The sequence below is a fragment of the Leptonychotes weddellii genome, chromosome X, assembly GCF_054177405.1.
Source record: "Leptonychotes weddellii isolate Sample4059 chromosome X, ASM5417740v2, whole genome shotgun sequence".
Classification (NCBI taxonomy): Eukaryota; Metazoa; Chordata; class Mammalia; order Carnivora; family Phocidae; genus Leptonychotes; species Leptonychotes weddellii.
Window position 1 is genome coordinate 94,202,809 of NC_138385.1, and position 18,182 is coordinate 94,220,990.

The 18,182-nt window shown below is 48.5% G+C and overlaps 1 protein-coding gene and 1 long non-coding RNA gene across 5 annotated transcripts in view; one reads left to right on the plus strand and one right to left on the minus strand.

Annotated features, from left to right (window-relative positions):
• Positions 1–4,013, minus strand: part of LOC115942559 (uncharacterized) — a 25,101-nt gene extending 21,088 nt beyond the window's left edge. The window contains exon 1 of the long non-coding RNA XR_014141385.1: positions 3,886–4,013. This is a non-coding gene — a long non-coding RNA (uncharacterized LOC115942559). The remainder of the gene's footprint in view (positions 1–3,885) is intronic.
• The window catches only part of RAI2 (retinoic acid induced 2), a 61,088-nt gene continuing 46,777 nt past the window's right edge, over positions 3,872–18,182 (plus strand). For 3 of the 4 annotated variants that reach the window (XM_081809105.1, XM_081809104.1, XM_081809109.1), the window contains exon 1: positions 4,264–4,641. The gene's annotated coding sequence lies outside the window, so the exon portion shown is untranslated. Of the gene's footprint in view, positions 4,054–4,263; positions 4,642–18,182 lie in introns of those variants that run through there. The other variant, XM_081809106.1, reaches the window with a different exon arrangement.

The following is an 18,182-nucleotide window of genomic DNA, read 5'->3' on the forward strand; positions in this document are numbered from 1 at the left end:
GCCCCGTGACTCCAAATCTCTCTCCCGGCTTTAAGTTTTGTTTCTGGTCCCTTTTTTGCTGCTAAACATGCACTCTACTTTGTCTCCTGCAACCAGGCTTCTCGCTTAGCTTGTACAGGGCTCTCCACTAACAGGCTCCAAACCCAGGCCGTCCACCCGCTCCCTCCACATGGAAAAGGAAGGTTGTAAGACTTGTACTAGGTAAGGGTTATTGAAGCTCCTTGGGAATAAGAGCCCAAAGCACGAACGTGAGGGGAGATAGTCATGACTAGCCATCACTTACTGAAGACCTCCTACCTTCACCTTCCAAATCAACTTTCTGCTCTTGAATCCTTGTCTCAGGATTCTGCTTCTGGGGGAACATATAGCATTCATCACCTCCAGTCCCAAATCTGCTTCTCTTCCTATTCCCAGGAGGTCTGTCCTCAGTGGCCACACCCCCAATCCACCCCATCACCCAATTCAGAAAGCCAGGTGCCAGTTACCCTAACACCTCCTGTTTCCTCCATCACTGAGTCCTGTCAATTCTGCATCCTGAGTAGAACTTGACTCAAGTTCCTGCTCTTCATCTCTGCTGGTACTACCTTGATTCAAACCCTGATCATTGCCACAGCCTCTCACCTGGTCTCCCTGCTGCCAACCTCACTCCCTCCAATTGGCCCTTCACACCCACCAATAGAGTGAGCATTCCTCAACCCAAATCTTTCTTGGTCACCCCTTGCTTAAAGTCTTCATTGGCTCCCCATTGACTACAGGACAGACCAGGGACCTTAGTTGCCCCCTAGCCTCCTCCACCCCCACCCCTGCTATTCTTCACAACCTCTACTCCAGTCTCACAGAATATTTGCAGCCTCCAGAATGTGCTTTGCCTCTGAGCTTTGGTGCTCGCTGTTCCTTTCATTTGTAATGTCTTTCCCTTACTTTGAAAAACTCCTATTTATTTCTCAGTGCTCAGCTCTTGTTACCATCTCTGTGTAGTCTTTTCTGACTGCTCTGCCCCATGCCATTCTCTGCCCTTTCCCAGCACAGGGCTAGCCCCACTCCTTTGGGGTTCACCTAGTCCCTATGATAACACCTCACGTAGCACATAGTGTCACATTGTATCATTAACAGTTCATTTATTGGCCTCTGAGCTCCTTGGGGTCAGCAACCATATGTTAACCATCTCTCTAACTATAGTCCTTAGCTCAGTGACTGGCATACAGCAGGTGCTTAATAGATGTTTACTGGATAAATAAAGGAATCATCCATCTGGCAAGTATGTGAAAACTAGATTATGAGGAGATGCTATATTAGAAAAGCAAGGTATAGGGTGCCTGGGTGGCTCAGTCGTTAAGCGTCTGCCTTCGGCTCAGGTCATGATCCCAGGGTCCTGGGATCGAGCCCCACATCGGGCTCCCTGCTCGGCGGGAAGCCTGCTTCTCCCTCTCCCACTCCCCCTGCTTGTGTTCCTGCTCTCGCTATGTCTCTCTCTGTCAAAAAAATAAATAAAATCTTTAAAAAAAAAAAAAAAAGAAAGAAAAGCAAGGTATAGATCAAAGAATCAGATCTGAGATGGGAAGTTTCTTGAGTCCTTACTTAAAATGACCAAATATTAAAATCAGAGATCTCGAAAATCACCCTGAGCAGCCCTGGAAGATTTTGGGGGTTCTTTCCTGCTATTTGGGCATATCCTTTCTTCCCTCCATTTTCTTGGGCATCCCTTTAACTGTATGAATACAATTCTTCCATATTAATGTCTTATTTCTGTCCCCAGACATCTCCTCCCCTATCCAGACCTGCTCTATAATTATGGACTTCTCTTTTTTCCTTCTCTCTGCAAGGGCAGTCACAGTGAAAATACAGAAGGGTGCCACTATATACTTTTGTGGGACCATAATGCCTGTTTATTATGCATTAATCTGAATCAATATAGTCTTTCCTGAAAACATAAGCACCTCAAAGGGCAGCAAATATGAATCACAACTGCCAGCGAGGATCAAACATTAACCCAGGCTTGTGATGAGGCCAACAAAAGAAATAGGCTGGTAATTGCCTTCCAGGATATCAATCCCTACCTTATACACACATACCCCCTCAGCACACACAAAACCTTTATGGATCTTTCATCCATGAACTTGCCCAATTATAATTGCCCAGCTGTGTCTTTAGTTGTATTCAGGCTAGGTCCTGGCAACAGAGACCTCACATACCTGATCCAAGGATTCAGAACATTTAGAGATCTCTAGAGGAAGTCTTTGGCTACTGAAATGGTTGAAGACACATTCACAGACAAATATTTCCACAGGTATCATTAATGACTCGAAGCTGATTTAAGACCCCAAGAACCTGACCAAAGCAAGTAGGAACTGGTACTTTCTGTTGATATTCATTATTATCAATTCTTAAACTTACATTGTGTGTCTTTCTGCCTCTATGTCAACTGAGTACTTCTTAATTTAACTGTTTGGTTTTTTTCCAAAAGAGGAAATTCAGTATCAAGGAATGGTACCACCAGGGCTTACTTCTTTCTTAGGAGCAGTAGGCAAAGTGCCTGGAGCCCACAGTACTTTTGGGAGCCCACCAAAATGTTTTCATTTCATTTAAAATCAAAAGAAAAATTGATCTTCTAGCTTGAAGAAGATGTATTAACATACAATATTAATACATTTGTCTTTACACCAATACAGTTGTAAAATACCACTCTTAGGTATTTTTTTAATGGAGGGGGGAATTCACAAAGGCAAAAGTGTCCACAAAAGTCATAATGTGGCCCTGATTTCTACCACATTACGCTTGCAACACAACAAGGTTAGAATAGAACCTCTCAAGCACAAGTTCAGGTTCCCATACTAATTGTAAACTTGCCAGGCTGCTCTCTATGTCTTTCACACTGTGTGGCCACCCCAAATTCTACAAGAGGGAAGTCATAGTTACTAGTCACCATGTTGAGATGGAGCATTGATTGAACATGCAAAAGATAGCTAGATCCAGACTGCTCTCTGCTCTGATTAAAGTAACGTCTAGATCCAGACTGCTCTCTGCTCTGATTAAAGTAACGTCAGCTCTGCCATTCTCTCTCAAATGTCTTCATCCTGTTTTGATTTCCAGAAAAAATATCTTTACATCTGTAGGGATTAATTAAACCAGTGCAGTTGCTTCCTTTGCTCTCTTAAAACATTTATAGGATTTAGGTTTTTTATTTTATTTTTGAACAATCAATAGTACTACTAATACCTGTTACTTATTTACTGGTTAGCAACCATATATTCAATCACCTCTGCAACTCCAGGTCTTAGCCCCAGTGTCTGGCAAACACCAAGTGCTTAAGAAATATGTTAGATAAATAAACAAATCACCTCTCAGGCAAGTTTGTGGAAATTAGATTATGTCCGTGGGCTCATTTTTGTCTTTAATAATCGCACACCTTATGAGAAGGATCTTCTACCGGTATCACACTGGCATTTTAGGAGGTGATCACTAGTCCCTTCCCACCTCTCCCGCCTCCATCAGCCAGCCACTTCCTCTCTCCTGAGCTCTGTTCTCGCTCTTCTTCATCCCGGGGTCTGGAATGGTCCCCAGCCCGCCCGTTGGCAGCAGGATCCCCGCTCCGCCGGCCCTCCCCGATGTCCATCTCCCCTTCCTCTGGCCCGCGCCTCGGGCGCCCCTTCCTCCTGCCACCCTGCGCCGCCCACAGCCACGCCCTCCCCGTGGGCGAGATCACCTGTCCCTCCTCCGCCGCCGCCTCCACGGGTACCCTCTCGCCCCCCTCCTGCTCCCCCTCCTCCGCCACCTCCCCCAAGCCCTCCCCTTCCCCGCCTCCTCCCACCCCTTGGTGTATATAGTAAAGGCCGGGCGCCGCACGCAGACACACACTCGCCCGGACACAGGCGCACACACACTCACGCACAACCGGCAGCAGCGGCGGCGGCGACAGCGGCTCGGTGACAGCGGCGACGGCGGCTCCCACCGCTGCGCACCCCCTTCAGGCGGCGGGCGGCGACACCAGCCCGGAGAGTTCCCGCACCCGCGACCACCCCGTGGCTTCCTGGAGGCGGCGGCCGCGACTGCGAGGTAGCCACCGCGGTGCCCCAGTGCGGGCCGGGGTCCCGCTCCCCCGCCCTCCCCGTGCGGACCTGCCACCGGGACGGAGGGGGCGCGCCGGGCTGGGCGCGCCTGGCGGGGCCCGGCGCCCGGGGAGGGGCCTGCTTCCGTGGGCAGGACGGCGCCCGGAGGCCGGGGCCAGCTGGGAGGGCCGGGCGGGGGCGGGGGCGGGGACGCGGGCCGAGGCCGCCACCCGTGCGGCGTCCCCGGACCCCGCTCCTGCTCCCGGCGCCGCGCACTGGCTGGCGGGGCCGGAGAGGCGGCGCCGGCCGGCGGGGCGGGGGCCCCGAAGTGGGTTTCGGGCCGCCACCAGCGCTGGCACCCGGCACAGAGGGCGGCGCGCGGCGGACTCCGCGCCTGGGCACCGCACCGGGCCGCCTCCGGCTTTGCCGCTCTGCCCCGGCCCGGAAAACCCAGCGCCTTCCAGGCCCTTCGAAAGATGGATTCTGTTGACGTATCTGGCGGCCCTGGCAAGCCGGGTGGAAAGTTGGGTTTTGCCAGATCGCGCTGGGCTTGTCTTTGTGACGCTCGGCCAGCCCCGCATCCCCCCGAAGCCGGGTGAGTGCGCGTCGGCGTCCTGGGAGCCTTCGTGCCCCCCAATGCCCAGACCCGGGGTGGCCGCACCAGCTCGGGCTTTCTGCCATGTTAGGCACCGAGCAGCGTCCTCACAGCATTTTTGCGTGCGTTTCAGGGGTGCCTTTTGCTGCGGAGGGAGTTATCGCTTCTCTCGGCGTTGGCATTTTCGGGGTTGGGGTTGTGCTCTGTGTGTTTGCTTGTTTGCCGTTTAAAGCCCGACTATTGTTCAGGATAAGCTCCGCCTGGGTGGGGAAATGGCATCCCACCACAGTTGCCGGCGAGGGGTAGAAAGGTTGCCAAACAGCTGCTGCTTTGTGTTTCCCTATCAGAAGTCTCTGGAGTAGGTTTGGGGCACGACGGATGGATGGAGAGAGGGATGGGGCACGGAAGAAGAAGGTGGCTTTGGAGGAGCGAATTGTCACCCACCCCGTGGCATGCAGTCAGCCTGCCTTTCTGCCTGCCAAACTTTTATGAATATTCCTTTTGTGGCAGGGGAAAGCTTAATGAATTCAGCCCAGTTTTCCAGGGAAAAGCAACCCGGCTTTAACAATGGTTTGAGAACTTAATCAATGAGAAAGGCAGGGGGAGGGGGAAGGGGAGGAGGCTCTGACACCATATCGGGGGATGTGGCTGCTTCTTGCAGAGTCAGGTAGGGGAGAGGTGGGCAGGGCAGAGTGCAGCTCCTGGGTGGCCAAGTTCCCGGAACTGTCCGTAGCTCTTACCTGTGCCCGCTGGAGCCACCCCCCCCCACGTCGTGCCCCCATCTCACGGTCTGCCCAGACCTTGGCTGTGGGGCTTGAGGGGCGCCTTGCGGCCAGCCCCCCTCATCTGGCATTTTTAAGGATGTGTAAATATTTTGCTGAGGATAAGTGACATCAACAGAATGATATTCCGCAGAGCCCGGGTGTGCAGCGATGATAAATAGATACGGCCAAACAAAGTTTTGATAACCGCGGATTCTCATGGCTCGCTCTGTTTCATTTGGGTCTTTGTTTTTGTTGGTTTAGCATTATCTCTCATCCTCTGGTGTGATCCCTTTATTTAGCTGATTTTGGAAGCTTCTCTTTAGAACAGAGAGAAAAGCAGCCAGCAGGGAGAAAACAATTCTTAGCCTTGCATGCATCATGCAAGGTTTTCTGTGCTTTTCCCAGGGAATCTTTCCCAGCGTTGTCTAGATGTCCCTCTTCCTCCTTTTGAGTCTTCAGAATCGTTTGTTGATTGACCAAGAGACTTAGGATAACTTTGCAAATGTGTTGTGATGTGCTTTTGTTACAGTGGCGGGGTGGGCAGTGTGGGAGGAGGCTAATGAGGAGGCCAGTGGGTGGGAGCCACTCACCAGGGCAGCATTATGCCCCCACCCACTGCTTTGTTGTTTGCATTTTCTTCTCAAAGAGGAACATGGGGAGCTGTGCCACTTTCAGAAGTCGGGGGTGGGCTGGAACACGCAGAATCATAAACCGGGTGGCATCCCAACTTCTCTGCCCCTTAGAAGCCCTGCGAGGCCACCTACCCACCCCCGAATCCACCCCCGCCCCCCAGTAAATATCCTATGAACAGCCACTTGTGTCTCATGCTGACTGATGCCCACTAGAGACATTCCGAGGCAGCCCAGGCACGGTGAGCCAAGTCAGACTGGGACCTGGGGTGCTGGCTGCTTTGGCAGCAGCCCATGGTCCTTTATCATGCAGAGAAACACCAGACTTCCAGCTGTTGGGGTCTGACCAGGGAAAACCTGCCCATCTCAGGAAAAAAATGAGAAAACAGCTTTCCAGGTGATGCCAGTTGCCAGTGTAAGAACTTGGTCAGTGGGCAGTTGGGTAAGAACTATAGCATAAATAAAAAGTCTTGTAGCCAGAAAACAGCCTCTGAGACAGGGCCTCTGGAAAGCAAGAAAGAAAAAGAAAATGCGAGAGGTGTGTGGTGAGGTGTTGGTGGGAGTGCTGGAGCACGAGGAGAACAAGATGCAGCTCTAGCTGCAGCCGCCCGAAAGCTAGATGGGCCTGGCCTCCCCACCTCCATCGCATCCTCAATGGAGGTATTCTGTATGGGGCAATCTCCACACACAGCGCGCTTGGAATGTACAATAAGAAAATAGCAAGTGTCTGTTCTCTGGCTCCTTCCCTAACCTTAGGTCTGGGGAGAGGAGGGTAGTGGAGGGAAATAAATTAGGGAAGGAATTAACATTTGTCATTGCCCTCTGTCTGCCAAACACTTCACCTGTGGGAAACCATGATGTGATGGAGGCATTATTTTACAGATAAGGAATCTGAGGCTCAGAGAAATTTCCAGTCTTGTGTCTGAATCCAGATTTCGGTGGTTATGAATTAAAGGGGCAACATGTCCCTCTAACCCCTCTTCCAAGTCTCTGATTTATTTCTCCCAAAAGCCAGAGTCCTCAGCCCCTACATGTTCACAAACTGTGGTACCTAACTTGGGGGCGGGGAGCCTACCAGTGAGGCAGCCCAGGCAGCCAGGGTACGTGCTTATGTGCCAAGTAGATAGACCCCAGATAGTCCCAGACTATTTCAAATGGAAAGACTGTGCCTCGTCATCTTGGAATTTCCAACGCCCAACTGTTGCTTAATAAGTAAGAGTTGAGTGACTAAGTGATGGAGCTGATGGAGTGAATGGTGGTAGGGAGGCAGCTGTAAGTCATCGTCAAGGGAGACTCAGGGAGAAATCCAGAGTTTTGTTTTTTTGTGTTTTTTTTTTTAAATCTAGGGATTTTTATGTTTGTTTGGGGATTTGGAGTTCCTGGTGTCATGCTCCGTATCTAGCCTGGGGTAGGTCCAAGTCGACAAGTTCCTGTGATATGGACAAGAGCATTCCCATTTTTATAGATGACAAAATTGAGCAGGTTAAATAATTAGCCCGAGGTCCATGGTAGGACCAGAGGATGAGTAAAGTATTTCTGACTCTTAACTGTCTCGAATAAATAAATTCTCAATAAAAATGAGATGAGGTCTTACTACACGAATGCATCATGTAAGCAAGTCCCTTACCCCCTTTCCAACCAGATGGTAGCCTTTATCCCGCTAGAAACTCTGGAGCCAGTGGGAGAACCAGGATTTGAATCCATACATAATTCTGCTGCTTCCCTGATCAGAATATGAGGGGGACCTCAGGGAATGAGGCTCTCAAGGAGGGGGGAAGATGGCTAATTGTACTCTCCCCTGTACAAAAGCCTGTGTGGGATTCTGAATTAAGCTTGATTTGGGGATCAGGGTGCCATCCTTGCTAAGAGTTGGCAGTTCTTGTCTTTGGAGAATGCCTCTGATTACCACTACTTCCTCCCACCTGTTCACCTGCCCAGATGCCCATCATCTCATTCTTTCTAGACTCAAGGCATCTCCTTTGTGACCCCAAATTTTTTCATGAGCCTCTTGAGTCTACTGCTCTCCTGTGTTTTGACGGCAACTGGTGAGGAGGTGATTCTGATGGTCGCATTTGTACTTCTGGATTTTGCACATGACCCTTCTTCCCTCTCCAGCCAAGAACACACACACAAACACACATTCAGGCGCACGTAATTTGATCATGTTTCTTTACCTGCTTCACCAAACTAGATTGCAAACCCAGAATTGTTATTGAAAGAACGTACGTGACTTTGGTGATCTTCTGTCCTAGCCTCTGCCTTAAACAGATCAGAAGAGCTAAGATGGAGGTGGCTCAACCAGGAGATGCCTTGAGTAATGATTATGCTTGCTGGCTTTCCCACTGCTGTGGGGCAGCCCCCCCCCCCCCCACAATGTAGGCATGGGCCCTGGGCCTCTCATAAAAGCCCATGTTAATCTCCCCTTAGGGGTAGGGCTGGGCTTCTAGAATATCCCAATCCTTGCGATTCCCATTTCTGCTTTAATTCTTAGCTCCAATAACTTGATGGCTTACCCTGCTCTCACCTGTCACTCTTTCTTCCCACAGCTTTTTGGTCTTGCCCTGCACTAATAGAACCTTTTATGATGATGGAAATGTTCCATATATCTGCACCATCTCATACAGTAGCCACAAGTCACATGTGGCTATTAGTAGTCGGAAGGTGGCTAGTCCAGAGTAGGATGTGCTGTAAGGATAACATACGCACGTAATTTCTAAGACTTAGTACAAAAAGAAAAGAATGCAAAATAGCTCATTAATAATTTTTATATCAATTACACGGTGCAATGATGTTTTGAATATACTGGTCAAATAAGCTACAGTATTAAAGTGAGTGTCACCTGTTTCTTTTAATCTTTTTCATGTGTCTACCAGAAACTTTTAAGTGACACAGATATTTCTTTTTTTTTTTTTTTAAAGATTTTATTTATTTATTTGAGAGAGAGAGAATGAGAGACAGAGAGCATGAGAGGGAGGAGGGTCAGGGGGAGAAGCAGGCTCCCCGCCGAGCAGAGAGCCCGATGCGGCACTCGATCCCGGGACTCCAGGATCATGACCCGAGCCGAAGGCAGTCGCTTAACCAACTGAGCCACCCAGGTGCCCCGACACAGATATTTCTATTAGGCAGTGCTTCTCTAGAACAAACTAACCACCAACGTGTGCCTTCAGCACAGGTTGTACTTCCAGATATTTTAGGGGGCATAAACACCTTCTGTCTTCATGGCAGATGAGAGGCATGGGCTGACAACCTGGCCTCAGGCAACTTTGATTTTCAGTAGCTAAGATGTCGTTTGGCGGGGGGTGCCTAATCAAGCCTATCCATGAGCATGTTTGCTCAGTCAAGTTCCCCTGAGGAATGTGGGCTCCTGAAACTTCATGGAGATGAGAGAGCAAGGCAGGGCTGGCTTGAACAAAACAACCCCTTTCCTTCCTCTCCTCCATCTCACCCCACCCCAGGCTGGTGTCCTTGTCTAGTGGAGAGCTGTCTCTTGCCTGAGCAACTGATTTCCTTGACACCTTGTCTAAGAATATCCTTCCTGGGGATTTGTGCTTGGAGAATTCTGTCCCAAGTAGACACCCTAATGGTGAGAGTGGGTTATTTGGGGCTGGAGCCAATCTTATAGAAAGGAAAGGGGAAAAGAGGATGCACATAGTTATTTCCTGACAGCTTGATGAAAACAAGAGCAAGGAGGTACATACAGTTTCTGTGGAGGAGACAGCATAAATGCAAAGAAGCCCCATTTCACACACAGTGGTGCTGCAGAAGAGGAAACCTGACGAAGGGACAGTTCCTGGGGGTGGGGGAAGGCTCACAGCTGGCACTATGGTCTTCCTGGGCCCTTCCCTGGGAGCTGGCCACGGCCTAAGTAGATGGAAAGGGCTGGAATAATGAACTTGGGGCTGCAGTGATTTATAGGTCAGGCCCCGTGGCTCTGGCCCCTGAGGGGGCTGCCCCTATAGGGGACCCTTGGCTGACCTCCTTGAGCTCCTCGGAAGGAGTTGGTTTTGTTTCCCATGGCAGAAGCAGACTGTTTACTGGAGCACAGGAAGAATCCGACATTCTGGCGAAAAATAATTCATTAACAGCCAGGGTATTACCAGTTCCCCGGAAAAGCTCCTCCAGCTGCACTATAGCAACTGTTCTTGTTCAGCAGCAGATTCGGGCCTCACTGGCAGCCAAGACTGGGTGTGTTCAGGCGTTTTTGTCGTTGTTGTTATTTTTGCTTTTGTGCGTATGGCCACTTTTGCCTTATAATTCAGAGAAAGGAATGGTGGCCTGGAAATAATAGGCAGTGGATTTTGATTAAGTGGAAAATAGCTCTAGGCCGACGCTAGGAACCTGCGTTTCCCCTGACCAAAGCCCACCCCCATGCTAGGGGCACTGTAGAGCCACACAGAGTATTCTAGAACTGAAGGAATTTTAGAGAATCTCAACACCTGCTCTTAAGACCCTCTGGAAACAATTGGCTGTAGGACTCCCATCCCCAACCCCACCCTCCCACATACATACTAACATCAGGCAGAAAGTCCTGTCTTCGCTGTGTGGGATTCTTTGCTTACTATTAATTGACACAGTGGGGCCAAAGTCTATGATTCATCATCCCAGTTTTGAGGGCATTTGGAAAGCCAGGCAGGCATAACCAAAAGAATGGGCTGCATGTTTTGCTCACCAAGAATGATTGGATCTACAGTAAATAAAATGGAATGATTCAGGAAGCTTTTTATGCTCTGGAAAAATCTGCTTTAAAAAAAGGTTTTTGTCTGCTTGTTTGTTTTTTATGCCTCATGTTCAGAAATGTGTACCCAGTTAGCAAGAAATGGAAAAGAATGGCATTTCCTTGTTTTCGTTTTTTAAAAAACTCTAATTGCAGGTTAAGTAATATACGATGTATTGATTTTGGTTTTGTATGGAACATAGCTAGATAATCATTTTTATTTTATGGGATATTAATTTCCATCCATTTAGACTGATGAAATATGCATTTAAAATGCAACCTATCTACCCCAGCCATCATTGCGGTATTTCATTTCTTTGGGGGGTGGGAAGAAAACGCGAGCGAGCACGTGAGCTGGGGGCGTGGAGGGGCAGAGGGCAAGGGAGACAGAGAGAGTCTTAAGCAGGCTGCACGCCCAGCACAGAGCCCTACATGGGGCTCCATCTCACAACCCTGAGGTCATGACCTGAACCAAAATCAAGGGTCGGGTGCATAGGGGCGCCTGGGTAGCTCAGTCGGTTGAGCGTCTGACTCTTGACTTAGGCTCAGGTCATGATCCCGTGGGCTGTGGGCTCGAGTCCTGCGTCGGACTCCATGCTCAACGTGGCGGGGGGCAGAGTCTGCTTGAAGATTCTCTCCCTCTGCCCCTCCCCCACTCTCTTTCTCTCTCAAAAAAATAAATATTTCAAAAAACTGAGTCAGACGCTTAACTGACTGAGCCACCCAGGCGCCCCGTCACAGCGTTTCTTTAACGTTCCTAGGTTCAGACTGAGAACCTATGGCATTTAATTGGAAAGAATAACATGTCCTTAGCTAATATGTATGTAAAGCAACCCTAGATTTCAAAGAAAATGATGTCTTCTCCCTTTGATGACTGCCAAAGATATGAGTATTAAAGGCTGAGCATGTTTGGCTTTATCTAGAGCGCAGTTTCTCCACCTTGGCCTGTTGGCATTTTAGGCCAGATGTTTCTTTGTCGGCATCAGGGGGCCCGTGCGCTGTAGGATGCTAGCAGCCTCTCTGGCCTCTACCCACTAGAGGCCAGTGGCACCGCCCCCTGCCACCGCAGTTGTGACAACCAGAAACGTCTCCAGACCTCATCCGATGTCCTCTCTGGGACAAAATCGCCCCTGGTTGAGAAACACTGGTCTAGAGCAAGGTTTAATAAGGCATTTGGGGGTTTTGGCAAATTCAGTTTGAAATAGTGAAAGACACAATTTATTCCCCTGACTTTTATGTATGCTGTTCATGGGGGCGATTAATGAACAGTTGGAAATGGGTCCTGTGCCTGATTTCATTCTAAGGTTGGTGGATGAGTCTATAAGATGGTATAAGCACAGAGATTTTTTTTTTAGGCAGGCGACTGAATGAGGCATATGTACTTGGGGGGCACGCTGTAATAACTAAGGGCTTTTCTGGTTTTTCATAACGAGAGCAGATTTATTCCTCCCTAATTTCTTTTTCATGTGCACCTGATTCCAGGCATGCCTTCAAAGCCACCAGGCATCTTCGTCTACCCCGCCCCCTCTCCACTGTCATTTCTCCTGTAGCATCTTAAGCCTGAGCCAATTAACTTAGCCCTTTAGTGTACTTGGGAGAGCTCTGTGCGTAACACTGTAATAGACTCATTTCGGATTGTGGCACCCCTTTACCCACCACTAGTGTCTGTGTTTCCCGGGACTGTTGAGAGAGAATGTCACTGGTGGGCAGGTGGGGCATTTTTCCAAATGACAGGGCATTCAGATTTCGGTGGGGTCCTCCCCATCCCTCCCAGCTCTCTCCCTCTCACACACATTTTTTTCCTCGCAGCAGTTCCACTTGGGAAAGAGGAGGTCAGCAGGGCTCCTTCAGGCAGCCTGAACCTCGTAATGCCTGCAGTCAGCAGCCCGGGACAAGCCCTTAGCTGTCCTCTTTCTGAGGGTCCCTTGAAAGGCTAGAAAGAAGGGTTATGCATTCTCAGGGAAGGTGTCATGGGGCTAAAACCCGGAAATGGGGCGAGCGCTGGGGGGACAGAGGGAGAACAGAGAGGCGGGTCACGCATTACACAGGCAAATGTCCTGAGGTCACCGTGCCCTGCCAGTCTTTGGAGTGGGACAGGTGTTTGGCGGTGCTCCCTGCAGACCTCAGTGGGGGCTGCTTCATCTTGCGGCCATCAAGGTAGGCTGACCTTTCCCAAAGAGCGTCTGAAGGAGTTCCGTGTGTCAGGCTTAGCCAGTGAGGAAAGATGGCAAAGCTGAGCACGTAGGGGTGGGCCAAGCCACTAGTACACCTTCATTGGCGAGTTCGAGCCTCCCCAGAAGAGCGGTTTGACTCTTCCTTGCCGTCATGAAGGAAGAGGCCGTGAGCTTGGCAGACGTCCACAGCGTGCCAGGTCCAGGCAGATAAATAATTGACTTGCAGCACGTGACACTTGGTCATTCTAAGTAGCCAGCCAGGATTTGGGTGATGGTTGCCACACTGGGAGAGGAAACAGGATCATAAATCTGGGCTTTGGAGGCCAGTTTTGTGGCGCAGAGGCCACTGGGGCCACCGCTGTGTGCCGCAGAAGCAAACAGACAGGTCCAAGTGGTATGTTGTTCCTCAAAATAATGGCAGTGGCCGTGGCTGTGAAACACATTTAGACCCTTGTTATAAAAATGCAAGCAGTCCTCCTGCTATAGGGAAAAGCTAAATAAACTCCGTTGCAGCTGTATTAAGTAGAAACAGATTTGAAAATCGGGTGTTTTTTTTCCTGAGACACTTATTTATAGCAGGTTGGGCAAAGGCTGCCACTGTCTTCTGCGACTCCGGAAGAGTGTTTTCCAGATGGTCCTTGCTGTTTTTCTCTTTATTAAGCTTAGCTGAACACGGCCTCGCTTGGAAAGGTTCATAGAAACTGGTGTTATTTTTTTCAGATTACAATGACCATTGATTGGCCAACAAATCAATGGATGGGAATGGATTGAGCCTGTGCTGATGAATTTCCTTTTGCATTGTAGAAATAAGAAAAATATCAAGGAAAGCTCAAAATAGGGGTGCTCATTGTTCGGCTGTATATATCAGAGCTTCGGAAACCAGCCGGGGCTACGTTTTCTATTAATTTACATTTGTTTTTGTTTTTTTTTTCTAAATTAATGCCCTTCTTTTTGCTAAAGCTCTCCAACATCCCTGTTTCCTTTCCAACATCTAAACAATGTCCAGATATATTTCAGATTGAGCAATTAGCTCTGGCTGCAATTTCCTTTTAGGAAAAAAAAAAAATCACTAACCCGCTAGACTAAATATGAAATTATTGAATGCGAAAATATCAATCTGAGACCATTTGTTCTAGGATCCTTTGTGGCTTATCACTTGCATTTTAAGAAGGCAAGAAAAGGCTGATTCTGCCCTGCCTTGCCATGCTGGACACACCCACACCAAGAAACCTCAAGCTTTGTTTTTGCTCTTAGGAGCTGGACAGCTGGATTTGGGGTTGGGGTCATCAAGGCTGATTCTTACAGCCCAAACCACACAGGGAGCCATTTTGGAATGTCACATAAACCGTTGGTCCCGCAGACCAGGCATAGGACAAAATTTCTGCCCATTCACAGTGAAATGAAAGAAAAGGGAAAATGGAGTGAGTTTCTTTTTTAAAGCTAACCCTTTTCCATTTCACAGAACTGCCCTTTATTCTAAAATGGCCTTTCCTGCTTGTCTTGGTGTTAACAGCTCTTTTATGAATGATCTAGATCGTACCTGGCATTTGCAGTTTAATATCTTTTTTGACAAAGTCAGAAGTTGTCCAACTCATGTTGGATCCTCCATTTTTTCAAACATTACTCATCCAGAACATTAGAACGTCTGGGATTCACCCTGGAGGCTAACTGGATTATGAAGGGGAGCCTTTGTTATTATTCCTAAGCCAGAAAAACCAACCTGAGCAAGAGTCCTGCTCTGAGTTCCCTTACTCGACTCTTCTGACCCATCAGCCACAGGGAACTGGCCTTGTCCGGAGCCCATGGGAAGCATGGAGTGGCGTCTCCAGAGGAGTTTGAAAGGGAAAACTGGCTTCTTGGACATACCGTCTGAGCATGCAGCCTGAACTCTGGGAGCCTGGACCTTTTATCCCTGATTCTGTTTTCAACTCTGTTGCCAGCTCACACAGGTTCCACCCAGCTTCCTCCTCTCCTCAGCCCTGCCCACCACTGCACGAGCCAGCAGGCCTCAGCAGGGCTCACCCAGCTGTGGCCCTGGTCTCCTGGTCTGCTCTACTCCTGTCCTTGCTCCCGCAGCTGCTGTTCCTCTCAATAAAGCATCTGTCTAGCCTTGTCACCCCAGCTCAAGAACATTCAGTGACTCCCTATTTCCTAATTAGTTAAAATAAAACGCCACATATGAAGCCCTCTTCCCATTTTCCGAGTCCATTCTCCCCCTCGTGACTGGCCTTCAGTAGGGAAAATGCCTCTGAGTTGTACAGTTATCTGGGGTTTTGTTTGTTTTCTTATATGGGGGGAGATTTGCAAGAAGGTTACGAGATCTCTTGGGCATCTTTCTAGCTGAAGAACACTGAAGCCCTGAGTCTAATGTAATGGACCATCCCAAGGATTATGACATTCATGTTTAGAAAAAAAAAGAAAGAAAGAAAGCCCCACACAAAATGAGGCTCTCTGGCTCCAAGAATTGGAGCCTTACTACAAGTCTCTTCCATGCTGCTTCTGGATGGGGAGGCCACCTTTCTAGCCTGCCGACAAATGGGTGTTGCTTCAGGACGGTACTGCTGACTTGTACTCCTGAAAATAGAGCCCCTTCCACAGGCTCTGAAACTTGCATTTGGAACCTAGTGGGAAGAGTCTATCCTAGCCAATGCAGACTGTCCATTCCATTAGCAAGTATCTCCAATGTTTGCTCATAAAATCGTAATAGCAATAATATTACCTATCATTTATCAAGCTTCTGCTTGATAAATGGTAGCCACTAGCTAGAAGTTGCTATTGAGCACTAGAAATGTGACTAGTGTGGCTGAGACCTGACTTTAAAATTTTATGTTTAATTAATTTTGTTTTTAATTTTTTTCCTAAGCATTTCAGGTGTATAGTTCAATGGTATTAAGGTACATTCATATTGTTGTGCAACTGTCACCACCATCTATCACCAGAACTCTTTTCATCTTGCAAATGGAATCTCTGTACCCATTAAACACTAACTCCCCAGGACCCCTCCCCCCAGTCCCTGGCAACCCCGTCTACATTCTTTTTTCTTTCTTTTTAAAAAAATATCCCCTTTTCCCTGACATCTGAACCTCTGGTAACCACCATTCTACTCTGTTACTGTGAGTTTGGATTTTTTTTTTTTTTAATTCCACATTTAAGTGAGATTATGAATATTTATCTTTCTTTTTAAAATTCTAAATGTAGGGCGCCTGGGTGGCTCAGTCGTTAAGCGTCTGCCTTCGGCTCAGGTCATGGTCCCGGGGTCCTGGGATCGAGCCCCGCATCGGGCTCCCTGCTCAGCAGGGAGCCTGCTTCTCCCTCTCCCACTCCCCCTGCTTGTTGTGTTCCCTCTCTCGCTGTGTCTCTCTCTGTCAAATAAATAAATAAAATCTTTAAAAAATAAAATAAAATAAAATTCTAAATGTAAATTGGATGGTGACTAACATAACATAATAAAATAGAATAAAATAAAAATAAATAAATGTAAATTGCCACATGGGGCTAGTAGGTACCGTATTGGACAGCGCAGCTCTAGAATAGTGCTCATTTTGCTGTGCCCTTCTGCCCTTCTGCTCCCGGCTTTCCCATAATGTCTTCCCAGTCGAACATAGGGACCGGTGGTTCTCAACCTTTAGTGTGCATTCAGATCAGCTGGAGGGCTTGTTAAAATACAGATTCCTGGGACCAACCTCCGGAGCAGGTGGGGAGTGGGGCCCAAGAATTTGCATTTCTAACAATTTCCCTGGTGCTACCTGGGCTTAAGGACTAATTCCGGCATCTTAAAGTGCTGTGGCCTGGGGTTCAGCTGTTAGCTTCTGGTTCACAGAGAGCAGCAGTGGTAGCTGGCTCAGGTCCGCTGGGAGAAGCTTTCTACTTACTGCTGCCCTGGAGACCTGGCCCTCCACCAGTCCCAGCTTTGTTTGGGCCACAGTTAGCTTTGGTCACTCCCTTGGCAGTTGTTTTGGAATGCATTCATTTTAATTTGGGGCTCCTTGGGAGAGGGGTGGAGAACCAGGCGGGGTGAAGGAGGAGGCACATCTCTAGGAATTGTCTGACCACCCTGGTGATGGAAGGTGAGTCTGGACAGATAAGCCCATTTGTTGTCCAGTCTGCTGTTCTCTGCAATTAAACGGTGGCAGAAAAGTTAACTTGGAAAGAAAAAAAAAAAAAAAATGAGGCAGGTGAAGCAGACAGGTAACGGAGCCAGGTCCCCCCACCCTTGTATCTTCATCCTAATTAAAGTCTTTGTCCCTTTTAGAGGGCAAAGGCCATTTGCCCTGGGGCAGGATTAGAGGTGAGGAGGTGTGAGTGGCCCGGGGGCCTGGAGAGGTTCCCTGGAAAGGGGACTGTCATGTTGGCCACCTTGACCCTTGATCTAGCTTTCAGCAGTGCTGAGAATGTTGTTCTTGTTTAAAAAAAAAAAAAGAAAAGAAAAAGACAGGTGTAAAGAAGTAGCTGAGGTTACTCATGAAAGTAGCTGTTAGGCTGTTTTTCTTATGAATATTTATAAAATAAAAGAGCAATGAGGAATCACTTTTTGTCTAAGTGTGCACAGATCTTCTGTGTTTTCTCCCATGGAGCCTGTTCTTTTCTCTTGCCGTTTTCCCTCTTTGTTTTGTTGTTGGAGTTGTTTCATTTTTGGAGAGCAGGAATCATGTGTCTTTTTTGTGGCTTGGTCTCAAACCAGCCTTCAGTCTCTTGAGCCAGGCAGCACTTCCTAAAGTTCATTTTAATCACCATGTTTAACAACCCAGCCCTCCTTGGCTCCTGGCAGTGTGCTCCATAGCACTTAGATGCTAGTACTATGCTTCATACAAAAAAGTACAAACACACACACTTCTCCCAGTTCATCTGTTTCCAAAAGCAAGTCTTCAAAGGCAGGAACGCAAGGCCCATTTCTGCTATTACAGCGGTTCTGTCCCTGTCGATCGGTGGTGAAATGTCAGCTTCCTGTGCTTTGAGTACTTCCATCGTCTTGGTTAGCTCTGGGCTGTCGCCCCACGGGAGAGCTCGGCAAGTCGGAGCACACCAGTGGGGCCCCATCCCCGTCCCTCTCGTCTCTGTCACCGCCACTCAGCAGGGATAAGACCCAGCTTCCTCCATTCCACTGGACCTAGCCTCAACTCCATTTTGGACATTTAGGACATGAAGTGTCTCATCCCCCATTTGTGTGGGGTGTTTCTTTCCTCTGTTGCTTGCCCCCATCTCTGTAGTGACCAGTGCCAAATGCCCTATTCTTTTTTTTTTTTTTTAAGATTTATTTATT